Here is a 14,542-nt window from a genome sequence, read left to right as displayed (position 1 = left end):
GTTGCATGAGTTCCTTGTATATTTTGGATATTAGCCCCTTATAAAAGGCGTTTGCAAAAATCTGCTCCCATTCAGTTAGTTGCCTCTTTATTTTGTCGATGGTTTCTTTTGCTGTGCAGAAAGAAGCTTTTAAGTTTTATATAGTCCCATTTATTTATTTTAGCTTTTACTTCCCTTGCCTTTGGAGTCAAATTCATAAAACGTTCTTTGAACCCAAGGTCTATAAGTTCAGTACCTATGTTTTCTTCTATGCAGTTTATTGTTTCAGGTCTTATGCTTTGGTCTTTGATCCATTTTGAATTAATTTTGGTACATGGTGACAGATAGCAGTCCAGTTTCATTCTTTTGCACGTGGCTATCCAATTCTCCCAGCACCATTTACTGAAGAGACAGTCTTTCCTCCATTGTATGTTTTTTGCTTCTTTGTCAAAAATTATCTGTCCGTATTTATGTGGGTTAATTTCTGGGTTCTCAATTCTATTCCATTGATCTGTGTGTCTATTTTTCTGCCAATACCATGCTGTATTGATTATTGTTGCCCTGTAGTACAAGCTAAAGTCAGGGAGTGTGATACCTCCAGCATTGTTCTTCTTTCTTAGGATTGCTTTGGCTATTTGGGGTCTCGTGGTTCCATACAAATCTGATAATTTTTTGTTCTATTTCTTTAAAAAATGCCATTGGGATTTTGATGGGGATTGCATTAAATCTGAATATTGCTTTGGGTAAAATGACCTTTTTAACTATATTGATTCTTTCAATCCATGAACATGGATTGCCTTTCCATTTCTTTGTGTCTTCTCCAATTTGTTTAAAAAATGTCTTATAGTTTTCAGCTTATAGGTCTTTCACCTCCTTGGTTAAGTTTATTCCTAGGAATTTTATTCTTTTGGTTGCAATTGCAAAAGGAATTGTCTTTTAAATTTCTTTTTCTGAGTTTTCATTGTTAGTATGTAGGAATGCAATGGACTTTTGACAACTTTACTGTATTCATTTATTGCTTCTAATAGCTTATTGGTGGAGTCTTCAGGGATTTCTCTAAATAGCATCATGTCATCTGCAAAGAGTGACAATTTAACTTCTTCATTCCTAATTTGGATGCCTTTTATCGCTTTTCCTTGCCTGATTGCTCTGACGAGGACTTCCAACACTATGTTGAAAAGCAGAGGTGATAGGGAACAGCCCTGTCGTGTTCCTGAACGTAGAGCAAAGGGCTTCAGTTTTTCACCATTAATTATGAGAATAGCTGAGGGCTTGTCATATATGGCCTTTACTATGTTAAGGTACTTTCCTTCGGTACCTATTTTATTAAATGTTTTAATCATAAATGGATGTTGTAACTTCATTCCTAATGAAATGTTTTAATCATAAATGGATGTTGTAACTTGTCAAATGTTTTTCTGCATCAATTGATATAATCATATGATTTTTGTCCTTTGTTTTGTTTATGTGATGTATCACATTGATGGATTTGCGGATGTTGAACCATCCTTGTGCCCCTGGGATGAACCCCGCTTGGTCATGATGAATAATCTTTTTAATGCATTGTTTTATTCAATTGCATAGAATTTTGTTAAGGATTTTTGCTCTGTATTCATCAGAGATATTGGTCTATAATTTTCTTTTTTTGTGTTATGCTTACCTGGTTTTGGTATCAGGGTAATGTTGGCCTCATAAAATGAGTTAGGGAGTACTGTCTTTCTTCAATTTTTGGAAGGTTTTGAGTAGGACAGGTATTAGATCCTCTTTGAAGATTTGGTAGACTTCATTAGTGAAGCCATCTGGTCCCGTACTTTTGCTTTTGGGAAGGTTTTGGATAATTCATTCAATTTCCTTACTGGTGATCGGTCTATTCAGATTTTGCAATTCTTCATGATTCAGCCTAGGAAGGCTATATGTTTCTAAGAACTTGTCCATTTCTTCTAGGTTAATGAATTTGGTGGCATATAGTCCTTCTTAGTATTCTTGGATGATCCTTTGTATTTCTGTGGTGTCCGTGATAACTTCCCTTTTTCATTTCTGATTTTGTTTATTAGTGTGTTTTCTCTTTTTATCTTAGTGAGTCTAGCTAAGGGTTTGTCAATTTTATTAATCTTTTCAAAGAAGCAGCTCTTTGTCACATTAATTTTTCTATTGTATTTTTGTTCTCTTATGTCATTTAGTTCTGCTCTGATTTTTATTATTTCCTTTCTTCTGCTGACCTTGGGTTTCACTTGTTCTTCTTTTTCTAGTTCTTTAAGTTGTAACATGAGGTTATTTGGGATTTTTCTTGTTTCTTGAGATAGGTCTGTAATGAAATAAATTTCCCACTTAAAATTGCTTTTGATGCATCCCAAAAATTTTGGTAGAATGTATTTTCATTCTCGTTTTTTTCTATGTATCTTTTGATCTCCCGTCTTATTTCTTCTTTGGCTCAGTCGTTCTTTTAAAGTATATTGTTTAATCTCCACCTATTTGAGGTTTGCTCTGCTTTCTTTTTGCAGTTGATATCCAATTTCAAAGCCTTGTGGTCAGAGAATATGTTTGGTATGATTTCAATCTTCTTAAATTTGCTGAGGCTAGTTTTATGTCCCGATATTTGGTCTATCCTTGAGAATATTCCATGTACTAGAAAAAAATGTATAGTCTGATGTTCTAGGATCAAGTGCTCTATAAATGTTAATTATGTCCATTTCATCTAAAATGTCTTTTAGGGCTGATATTTCTTTATTTATTTGGTTTGGATGATCTATCCATAACTGTCAATGATATATTTAGTTCCCCTACTATAATTATGTTTTGGTCAATTTCTTCCTGTAGTTCTGTTAGTAGTTTGCTTAGTATATTTTGGTACTCCCTGATTGAGGGCATAAATATTGATGACTGTATGTCTTCTTGTTTTATAGTCCACTTTATCATTATGAAATGTCCATTTTTGTCTCTTGTTACCTTTTTTATCCTGAAGTCTGTTTCATCTGATATCAGCATGGCTACACCTGATTTTCTCTGGATACCATTTGCCTGGAGTGTCAATTTCCACCCTTTCACTTTGAGTCTATGTTTGTCCTGTAGCTAAAATGTGTCTTTTGGAGGCAGCATATGGTTTGGTTTAGTTTTTTGATCCAATCTGCTACTCTGTGCCTCTTTTTTGGTGAGTTCAGTCCATTTACATTTAGTGTGATTATTGATATGTGAGAATTACCTATCATTCTATCTTTGGTTTTCTGGTAACACTGTGTCTCCATTATTTCTTTGCCTTTTTGTTGTTGTCTATTATTTCTGTGTGGCGGTATTCTATGATTTTTTCCCTCTGTTTCTTCTTTTATTATGTTATATATTTCAGTTTTTTATTTATTTATTTTTTTGAGTGGTTACCATTAAGTTTATGTAAAAAAAAGTTTCATATTTAGAATATTTCATTTTCTTCAGCATGCTTACTTTTTCCATTCCCATATTCCAGTTCAGGCCTTTACTCCCCCCACTTTTATGTTTTGGCTGTCACAAGTTATCCCTATTTATGCTGGTCGAATAGCCTCCTTCAGTATTTCTTGTAGTGCAGGTTGTGTGTTGGAAAATTCCCTCAAATTCTGTATGTCTGGAAAGCTCTTTATTCTTCCATCATATCTAAAGGATATCTTTGCTGGATGTATTATTCTTGGCTCATAATTTCTCTCTTTCAATAGTTTGAATATTTGATTCCACTCCCTGCTGACTTGTCATGTTTCTGGTGAAAAATCTGATGATAATCTAATGGGCTTTCCTTTGTAGGCTACTGTCTTCTTTCCCATGGCTGCCTTGAGAATTCTTTCTTTGTCATTAATTTTTGACAGCTTCAATACAATATGCCTTGGAGGAGGCATGTTGGGGTTGAGGTAATTAGGTGTCCTAGTTGCTTCTTGGATTTGAGGAGCCAATTCTTTCCACAAGTTTGGGAAGGTCTCATTGATTATTTGTTTGAATATACTCTCTGTTCCCTTCTCTCTTTCTTCTCCTTCTGGTATGTCCATTATTCTTATATTACTCTTTCTGATGGAGTCAGAAAGCTATTGTAGAGTTCTTTCATTTCTTTTAAGTCTCATGTCTCTTTCTTCTTCCATACCTGTTATTTCCAGATTTCTATCTTTGATGTCACAGATTCTTTCTTCCACCTGGTCAACTCTACTACCTAAGCTGGCTATTTCATTCTTCATTTCTTTTATTGAGCTCTTAATCTCCAGAAATTCCATTTGGTTCTTTTTAAAAATTTCAATCTCTTTGGTAAAATGTTCATTTTGTTCTTTGATTGTGTTTCTGATCTCATTAAACTGCCTGTCTGTGTTTTCTTGCATCTTATTGATATTTTTAAGAACTGCAATCTTGAATTCTCTGTCATTTAAGTCACATATTTCCATGTCTTTAAGTTCATTTCCTGGAGACTTTTCATTTTCTTTCTGAACTGTCTTGTTACCTTGGTTATTCATGGCATTAATGATTTATTATTTCTCTTCCTAGACATCTACAGGAGTGGGTTCTGCAATACATTGATAGAAAGAGGTCTGTTTTCCAGTAGGTGTTGGTAGAATATTTCATTTTCTATTCGACTGCAGCCTTTCATTCTCTCTCACACTGTAGTGTTACATTTTCTCTGCACTATTCCTGCTTCTCACACAATGGGGGGATTCCCTGGAAGGCAGGCTTCTCCTCTGTGAACAGTTTGCCTGGGTCATAGGTCGCCGCCTCCATGGGGGGATGTGGAGAGCTTCTGAACTTCCAAAGCTCTTTAGGCACCAGATTCAGAACCCCAGTGTTTCAGCAGCTCTGTTTACTCCTGCAGGGATCTGCCCATTTCAATGGGGATAGGGGCAGGGTGGGTTGTGAGAGTTGGTCCAGAGCAATGGCAGCGACCACCACCACAGCCAGTCCTGCTTCCACAGCTCCCTCCACTTTGCTGGAACTAGTTGGGCTGCAAATCTGTGTCTGCGGACCACAGTTCGCAGAACTGCAAATATTCTGTTCTTCCACTTCTAGCACTAGGCAGGTGGGGGCAGGGCGAGCTCTGGGAGGGTAGGGAGGGGTGGCTAGTCTCAGTGCCTGAGGCTTCCGTTCTCTGCAGCAATGAGGGTTTAAACCACCATTTTCAGCCTTCTTCCCTCAGTCTTTGCTCCGAGGTCTCTGCCGTGAGCCTTGGGTTCAGCCGTGTTATATGCTGTCCCCTCAGCCCTGTGGGCCATAAGCGGAGCCCTAGCAGTCTGAGTTCTTCCCTCTCCCATAGCTGCAGTAGTTCCGGCATGCTGCGAGCTTGGAGCACCTAGCTAGGTCTGCACCTGCGCCCACGTGTCCCTGCCTCTGCATGTGTCCCTTCCCTCCTCCCCTGCTCATGCAATTTGCCTACCTTTAGATGATTTCAGTAGTGTATCTCTTAGTCTTGCCTGTCTGCTGAGCAAGGAGTCCTTTCTGGAGTTATAGTTGTTCAATTTATTATAAATTCCAGGGAAGATTTTAAGAGGCTCATCTCATGCCGCCATTTTTATGACGTCATAGAAATGTATTCTTTACTGTGCAGACTCTGCATGTTTTAGTTATGGATTTCTAATTTAATTGCATTATGCACAGAATGCATAGTCTTCATGGTACAGATTCTAAATGTCATAGATTCAAACAGAAAATTGTTGGAGACTTGCTCTGTGTATGAGATAATGTGTCAGATACAACAAGTTGTTGTCCCAACATTTATTCTAGAATAATTTTTAATGGCATTCATTTCACAAATTTTTCATACACATACATCAAATATAATAGAAAAATGCCTATGGAATAATGTTAAGACAACATGTAGGTTACAAAACAATCTAATTTTTTGTAAATGACATTTATATGTATAAGAAATATCTGGTAAAATATACACCAAAATGTTAACAGTGTGGATATTTGCTGGAAGTTTAGGCAAAATGTTCTTTCATTTTTCTTAGATGTTGCATCAGTTAAGAGGATTTTTCCTTTGTTTTTCTTATATTCGATAGATAAGAAATATAAATCTGTTAGGAAAATATTGGCTGCAAATAACAAAAAACATGATGATCAGTGGTTTAAAACATGAGAAAATTTGTTGTTTACTTTAAAAAGAGTCTAGAGTTTATTCTTAAGTCAAAAATGTCATCAGGACTGAAGTTTACTCCACATTTTCATAATAACCTAATTTTAGCTCAGGATTAATATTCAGGTAAAAATGAATAAAAACAACAACAACAACTTAGGAATGGTTAAAGAGCATATCCATGCAGGATTCCAGAACAGTTCTAAGTATGTGTGAACATGGGTTCTAAAACCTGAATGACTCATCAAATTCATCTTTCTTCTCTTATATTTGCTGTGCACACTTGGGGTATTTATTTACTTTCCCACGCCTTACATCTGTAACACATCTGTAAAATGAGATAAAAAAAGTATTATCTTACAGACCTGTTTTGAGTATGGGACATTTTGATATCACTAAAGTGCTTAAAATCATGCCCAGTATGTAATAACCACTCAATTAATGTTAGGCACTATAAACATTAAATGATGTGAGAAAAAGAAATGATCCAGCTAGCTTGAGTATCCTACTTGGTTTTACTCATGTTGTGTTTCCCCGAAAATAAGATCTAGCTGGACAATCAGCTCTAATGTGTCTTTTGGAGCAAAAATTAATATAAGACCTGGTATAATATTACATTGTATTATATTATATTATGTTATATACCCAGTCTTATAGTAAAATAAGACCCAGTATTATATTATATTATATTATATTATATTATATTATATTATATTATATTATATTATATTATGTTATGTTATGTTATGTTATATTATATTAATTATATTATATTATACCTGTTCTTACATTATAGTAAAATAAGACCGGGTCTTATATTAATTTTTGCTCCAAAAGACGCATTAGAGCTGATTGTCTGGCTAGGTCTTATTTTTGGGGAAACACGGTGGCTTAGGTAGATGACTCAACCACTACTGAGAGGGAACAGAGGGTTTCAGGTTTTTTACTTTATGGGATATTGTTTCCTTTGCCTGCGCTGCTTTTCCCTTTAACCATGCCCCACCTAATTCCTAGCAGTTCTTTAATCTTGAGAAAGAGCTGAATCTAATCTCTCCCTCACCAGCCCCATATTAGTCTGCTAGGGCTGGGATAACAAAATACCATACACTGTGGGCTTCAACCACAGAAATGCATTTTCTCCAGTTCTGGAGGCTGGAAGTCTGAGATAAAGTTGTCAGAAGGGTTGTTTTCTTCTAAGTCCTCTCTCCTGGTCTCGTAGATGGCTGCCTTCTCCTTGTGTTTTCACGTGCCCAACCTCTTCTTCTAATAAGGACATCAGTCATGTTAGATTAGGGTCCACCCTAATGACTCATTTTAACTTAGTCATTTCTTTAAAGGACCTGCCTCTAAATAGTTACATTCTGGGGGTTAGGATTTCAACATATGAATATTGGGGGGAACCTAGTTTACCCCATGATACTCCTTATTGTTCACTCTCATAGTGTCCTATCCTTTTCTTCATAACACTTATAACATAGAAATGTGTTGGCATTTATCTTTTGTTTATTTGTTAAAAGTCTGCTTCCATATGAGTGGCTGTTTTGTCTATTGCTACAGCCCTAACACAATGCCTGGTACCTAGTGGGAGATCAAGAAATAGATGTCAAATACATAAATGAAGAATAAATAAATGTACTTTTATGAAACTATTTTCTTTCTTTCCAGAACAACATATACTACCAGCTGCTACTGATACTGAAACTTCTTTACCAGAGCGTATATACTATATTTTGAAAGTAGACCAATTTGAGATAGCCAAGGAGTTCTTTGGATAGCCAAGAAGATAGCCAAAGAGATACCAGGAGTTCTGAATTATTTATTTTCCATCCTATCTAAGATTAGTTACACAATGTGCAATTATTGTTTGTATAGATCTTAAAAAATGGTCAAATACAAGCATTTTTATATTGTTCCATCAATTTATTATTTATTTATTTATTTATTTTTTGCATTGGTATAAGAATTTTTTTAAACATTTTTTAAAATTAGTTTCAGGTGCACAAGAAAATGTAATAGTTAGACATTTATCATTTATATCCCTCACACAGTGACAACCCCCCCTTCCCCCATCCACTACCCCTCTAACATTGCACACAGCCATTACATTTCCTTCTTGTAACACACACACACACATACACACACACACACACATATATGTACATATATACATATACATAAAATTGTAGTTGACATTCATTATTGTTCAGCTTCAACTTCAGGTGTACAGTGCAGTGATCAGGCATCTGCATCATCCCTGAGGTGGTCTCCCAAATGAGACAAGTGTCCATCGGATACCCTACAAAGTCTTTACAACATTATTGATTACATTCCCCAAATTGACTTTCGTATCCCCCCGGCAATCTTGTAATTACTGATGGTGCTTTCTAATCCCCTCACCTTCCCCCTTCTCCCACCCCCCCATCTAGCAACCCTCAGTTTTTCCTCTATGTCTCTGTTGCTCAACCTATTTAGACAGAGCTTTTTCTCCCAGTTTTTTTTTTTTTTTTTTTTTTTTTATCATTAAAAAAAAAATTATTTGTGTTTGGATCCAAACATTTTTAATTGCTCTGCTTTCAGCCATGGGAACCTGACTAGGTTACTGCCTTGTACTTTACCTAAAGAATTTCTCATGCTTAACTTTGTCTTTCTGGGATAGTTAGTCCCCAGGGCTCAGCTCTGCTGAGTAGGCCCTGGTTTGAGAATTTATCTACTGACAGCTCCCTGCAGTAACTCAAACTCAATTACTCATACTTTCTTCCCAGAGGCTGTCTTCTAGGATAAACGAGGACTCAAAAGCATCCTTTTCCACTACCATTAAATCAGTCTCCATGACTGGACACGTGCACTTTACCTTCACTTCAGGGTGAATTCTTTCCATGCACAGCCTGAATCACCTCACACCTCTCAGGATATTTTTTCATTTTGTTCTTTAAAAAACAGTCTCCCGTCCTTCCATCCATCCTTTTTTTCCTTCCTTCCTTCCTTCCTTCCTTCCTTCCTTCCTTCCTTCCTTCCTTCCTTCCTTCCCTCCTAATCATCATTGCAGTATGTTCAGTGGATATAATGATGAATACTGCATAGCTACATAGTTTTGGTCTTACAAGAGTTACATTGTGGTGAGTGACACTAACATGTCGATAGATAGTCAAACTATATAGTCTAACTGCAATAATAGAGCTCTGCACAGGGTGACACAGGAGCATGTCAGTGGGGTATTGATCCAACCTTGTGGATGCATTGAGTGGTTAGGAAGTTTCCCTAAGGCCATGACCACTGAACTAACTGCCTAATTTTAATCTTATTTACACACCATATTACCTCCTATCATAGGGAATTAATCCCCCAGGTTATTCCTAATGTGTAGAATGCTCTTCTTACCCTTCTTTATGTAGTTAGTGCTGATTCATCAGATCTCAACTCAAGCATTATTACTTCCTCAGGGAGGATTTCCCTGTCCAGATTGAATCTATGTATTAAAAGAACACATAGCTCCATGTATGTCTCTTTTGCAGTTCTTTGCACAGATGTAATTTTACATTTGTTTGTCTGATTGATTAATATCCTTGTTTCCAACCAAACTGTGAGGTATCATAAAGTTAGGGATCTGGCTACTTGACTACTTGTAATAGTGCCTGGCACATGACAGAGACTCAATACTATGTATTGACTGAGTAAATAAATCTAGATGTAGAAGAAGGGATAGTTGAGAGTGACGGGGGAGGATAGTGAGGTGAGTAGTGTTGTGAGTTGAGCAGGACAATCTAAGAAGAGAAAGCTGCTTCGGTCAGGGCAAGAGGACACGGGGGCACTGTTTGTCCGTAGACAGCTGAAGCAGAGAGGCTGTGAAGGTAAGCAGGGGCCCAATATACAGGCTTTACACACTTTCCATACCTCCTCCTGTAGACTCATGAGGACTCGTTTCCAACTTTTACACAGAGAGACAGATGATACGATTTATATCGTTGTGAAGATCCCTCTGGTTGCACTGTGGAGCACCCATGGATAGCAGTACACCTACAGCTGGGAAGCCCATTTAATGATTGTTGCTAAAATTAAAGTGAAAGAGATGTGGCTTCAGCTCTGAAAAGATGGTATTTCCGTAGAAGAAGTGATAGGAATTAGTAGTTGGCTGAACATGATGGGGGTTAAGATGGAAGGAAAGGAGAAGAACCAGCTGATGTGTTATTTCGAGCTCTGGTGGTGATGAAATTCAGTGGGATAGAAAATTCAGGGAGAAGAGCAGGTTTAGAGAGAAAGGGTATGCATTCAGCCTTAAGCATGTGAAGTAGGCTTGTGGGCCACCTAAGCACAATTGCCCAGCAGAAAATTGGAAGTATACGTCTGGAGTTAAGGAACAAGATAGAAACTTTCTGTCATAGGTGGCATTCTCTTTGAGGAATAATCTAAGCCAAGGATTTGGACTTAATTGGTTTCTTAATACAGTTTGCAGAGTGAGACAGGGAAGAGGAAGAAGCAATTCGGGAGAGTTATTTGAGAAAATGTCCCAGGCACTGCCTGATATGCAGGAATCTTTACAAAATAAATTACACCTCAGTGTTTATCTCAGGGGAGGCAAAAGAGCTGGTTCCATACTCTGTAGTGCAGGGAGAAAGGAATGTAAAATTCCCAATGACTTCCTGTTGTCTTTTGGCACTGGATGAGTCAATCCAGTGTGCAAAGACAATCCTCTAAAAGTCACAGCAAAGCACACAGAAGCTAGTGGATGGGCACACAGAAGGATCCAAGGGGCTCTGGGAGGGGCACTAGCAGTATTCACTACTGTGTAGATAAGTATTTTGAACACTTTATACAAATAACTGAAGGCATGGGAAAGGACAGGATAGACATTCTGTGAAAGGAGAACAGGATCCTTAGAAGGAGACATGAAGTGAAGTTAATGAAAACTGAGAAGGATAGCCAATGAAAAAGAAGAAAAAAACAGAGGCTCTGCATTCAAGGAAGCCAATAGGTAGGGAGCATACATTCTTACAGACTTAGAAGCTTGACGGTCACTAGTAAGAGTTCTCTTCAATTTGGGTGCTGGTTTTGATAGCTCAGGAGTCCCAATATGGTTTTGGAAATGAGGTCCTATGAGGCTACTCAGCATGAGTCAGTATAGTGCAGTGAGTGCTGGACTGAGACACTGGAGTCCTGGGTTCCAGTTTTAGCTCCATTACCAGGTAGCCTTTAAACTTAGACAGTTGACCAGCACTGTGTGGACCTCTCTTTCTTCAACAGTAAAATAAGTAGGTTGGCTATATTTCTACAATCCTTTATTGTCTAACTTTGAGGCTGACTAGATGCAATCTAGAGAAGGGTGAAAGCCAACGAGCTGATGCTGTGACTGTCATTTATCAATTCATTCATTTATTTATTCGTTAACGTTTATCAAGCCTCTGCTCTGTGCCTAGTACTGTGCTAGAACATAGAGGCATGGCAGTGACTGAGGCTAACAAGGTTCTTACCTTCATATGTAGCAGAAAACTATATATGTATAAGTGTAATTCATGATTTATAATTGTAAGAGGTGCTATGAAGGAGAACATGGTAATTAGAGATTATATAACAAGGGAATATTCTGGTCTGATAAGTTCAGGGACTGGAGCTGGGTTGAACAGGTTTCTGGTCTCTAAAGGATAATCCAAATTTGATAAAAGTTAAGCCTCCTCAGAAATTTTCCATGGTAAAATTTCATACATGACTGTTGGGTTGTCTTCAGATCTTAGGAAGTTTCCAAGACCTGTCACCCTGGGTAATATTAAACATGGGTATGCTCAATGGGGTGGCACAAGCTACTAGTGTACAGATTTACTCAACCAAAATTTATTGAGCATTTATATTCTCTAGGTACCATTTTTGGTTTGGGAGTTACAGCAGGGACTAAAACATTCTACAGGGGGAAAGACACAATAAATGCATTAAGGTTCATGAGGTAGGGGTTAATGCTATAATTCTAAGTAATATTTATAAGTACTTTTTGTATGTTTCACTAGGGAAGCAAACTACCCTCTTTATCTACAAGTTCTGTGGTAGGGACCACTAGTTCTTACAAGTGAATCTATTTCCGCCTTCTTCCTTAATACCGGAAATTCTATTTTTAGTTAGACAAATTGCTGCTAGCCAGAAAGACTTTTCTTCTCAACTTCTGTTGCAGCCTGGTCATATGATGAAGTTGTAGAAATTAAGTTTTAAATAGGTGTTTGCTGGGACTTCTGAGGAGGCTGTTTTAAAAGACCTGATTCAGAGGTAATATCAACAAGATGGTGAAATAGGAAGCCCCAGCTCTTGTTCCCTCAGAGGAAAACCAACCAATTTGACAACAGTATACGGACCAAAATACTTTTATGAGAATTCCAGAATCTAATTAAGAAGTTGCAGTACCCCAGGGCAGCACAAAGCCAAGAACAGCTTCATTGAAATGGGTAAGAAGAGCAATTTCACTTTACCCGCATTAACCCCACCCCAAGCTGGCACATCTCAGGGCTTAGAGAGAATACTCTGACTTGATCCTTTCTTCCGGGGGAAAAAGAAGAGTGGCGCGTGCATCAACATTCAGACTTTTAGAAGGGCTGCCTGAAGGCTTGGTTTCTGCTTTGCGTCAATCATAGCCCTGGTTGAACTGACATAGTTTGTATTCCTGGGGGCCACTGAGAACAGAGAGGAGTAGAGGGACAGCTTATTGAGGCCAGCATGGCTCAGCATATTTGGGAGAAGATGAACAACTTGAGGCTTCTCCTTCAATAGGAAGAAAAGGAACGGAACCTGTGTCTGGTGTTCAGATTTTCTGAAGGCTACTCAGAATAAGAGTGGGTGCTGAGAATAAGGGAGTGCAAATGGCTCAATGCTGCAGAAGTGGAGAACTTGCAATGGTGTGGAAAGACACCACAAGAAGCAAGAGATTAAAAGCTCCAGACAAACAAACAAACAAAAAAATGAGAAGCTACTCTAATTGAGAAATAGCATGTGTGAGCACAGAGACATTACATCCTCCACCCCCCAACAAAAAGGTTTCAGACACCTCCCCGCCCCCTCCCCCGAATCTCTGGTTGGGCTGATTCTCCTATACACAGCCAGTCTGTGAATACTGGGAGAGCTAGCCATTTTTTTAAAAAAAAACACACATTCGAATACAAAATTATAAGACACATAAAAGAAGATGAAAACATGGCACAAACCAAGGAATGTGAATTATCTTACAAAGAGTGCAAAAGAGTCATAAAGAATGTTCTATGAGCTCAAGAAAATGGAGCATAAACAAAATGAGAATATCAACAAAGAAACAGAAAAAAACTAATAGAAAGGTTGGAGCTGAAAAATATAATAATTAAAGTACGAAAATGACTAGAGGGTACAACAGCAGACTTGATGAAGCAGAAGAAGGAGTCTGTGAACTTGAAGCAAGACATTTGAAATTATCCAATCAGAAGAACAAAAGGAACAAATAATGTAAAAGAGTAAAGAAAGCCTAAGAAACTCTTTGGAAACCATCGCTGCACCAATATATTCATAGTGTAATTCTCAGAAGAAGAGAGAAAGGGGCAGAAAGCTTATTTAAAGAAACAATAGTGGAAACCTTCTTAAATTGGGGAAGGAAATGGACATTCAGATTCAAGAAATCTAAAAAATTCTGCTAGGAGAAATCTAAAATATTCAGTCTGAGACATAGTAAAATCAAATGGTCAAACTTCAAAGACAAAGAGAAAATTTTGAAAGCAGCAAAAGAAGAGTGACTCCTCATGTACAAAGGAACTGATTATCAGTGGATTTCTCAGCAGAAATCTTGCAGGACAAAAGTAATTGAGAAGCTATATTTAAAGGGCTGAAAGAAAAATATTGTCATCCAAAATACCATGTCTGTCAAAACTATCCTTCAAAAATGAAATAAAGAATTTCCTAGACAAAGAAAACCTAAGGGACCTCATCACCACTAGACCAGTCTTAAAGAAATGCTAAAGGGACTCTTCAAGTTGAAATGAAACGATGCTAAACAGCAAGATGAAAGCATGTGAAAATATAAAGCTCCTGGTAAAGGTAAATACCAGGGATGCCAAAAAAATGTATACACATGACTTGTATTCATCTTTTGTTATCGGTATACACTGAGTATTACAATTTTAATACAGTTTTTCCTTTCTTAAAATGTGTATACATATTTTGGCACCCTCTGTATATAAAGAAATATAGAATGTGGCAACACTATGATGGCTGTGCACAAGTCACCTTTAATGCTTGTATATAAGTTAAAAACAAAAGGATGACTATAACTATAAAAGTGTGTTAATGGATACATGATATAAAAAGATGTAATTTGTGATATCAATAATATAAAATGTGTGTGTGTGAGAAGTAAAAGTGTAGAATTTTTGTATGCAATTGAACTTAAGTTGTCATCAGCTTAAAATAGATAATTATAACCTTGATACCAAAGGCAGAAAAAAATGACAAGAAAATGATGGACCAATATTGCTGATGTATATAGATGCAAAAATGTTC

This window comes from Rhinolophus sinicus, linkage group LG02, assembly GCF_036562045.2.
Source record: "Rhinolophus sinicus isolate RSC01 linkage group LG02, ASM3656204v1, whole genome shotgun sequence".
NCBI lineage: Eukaryota > Metazoa > Chordata > Mammalia > Chiroptera > Rhinolophidae > Rhinolophus > Rhinolophus sinicus.
This window is presented reverse-complemented; position numbering follows the sequence as displayed.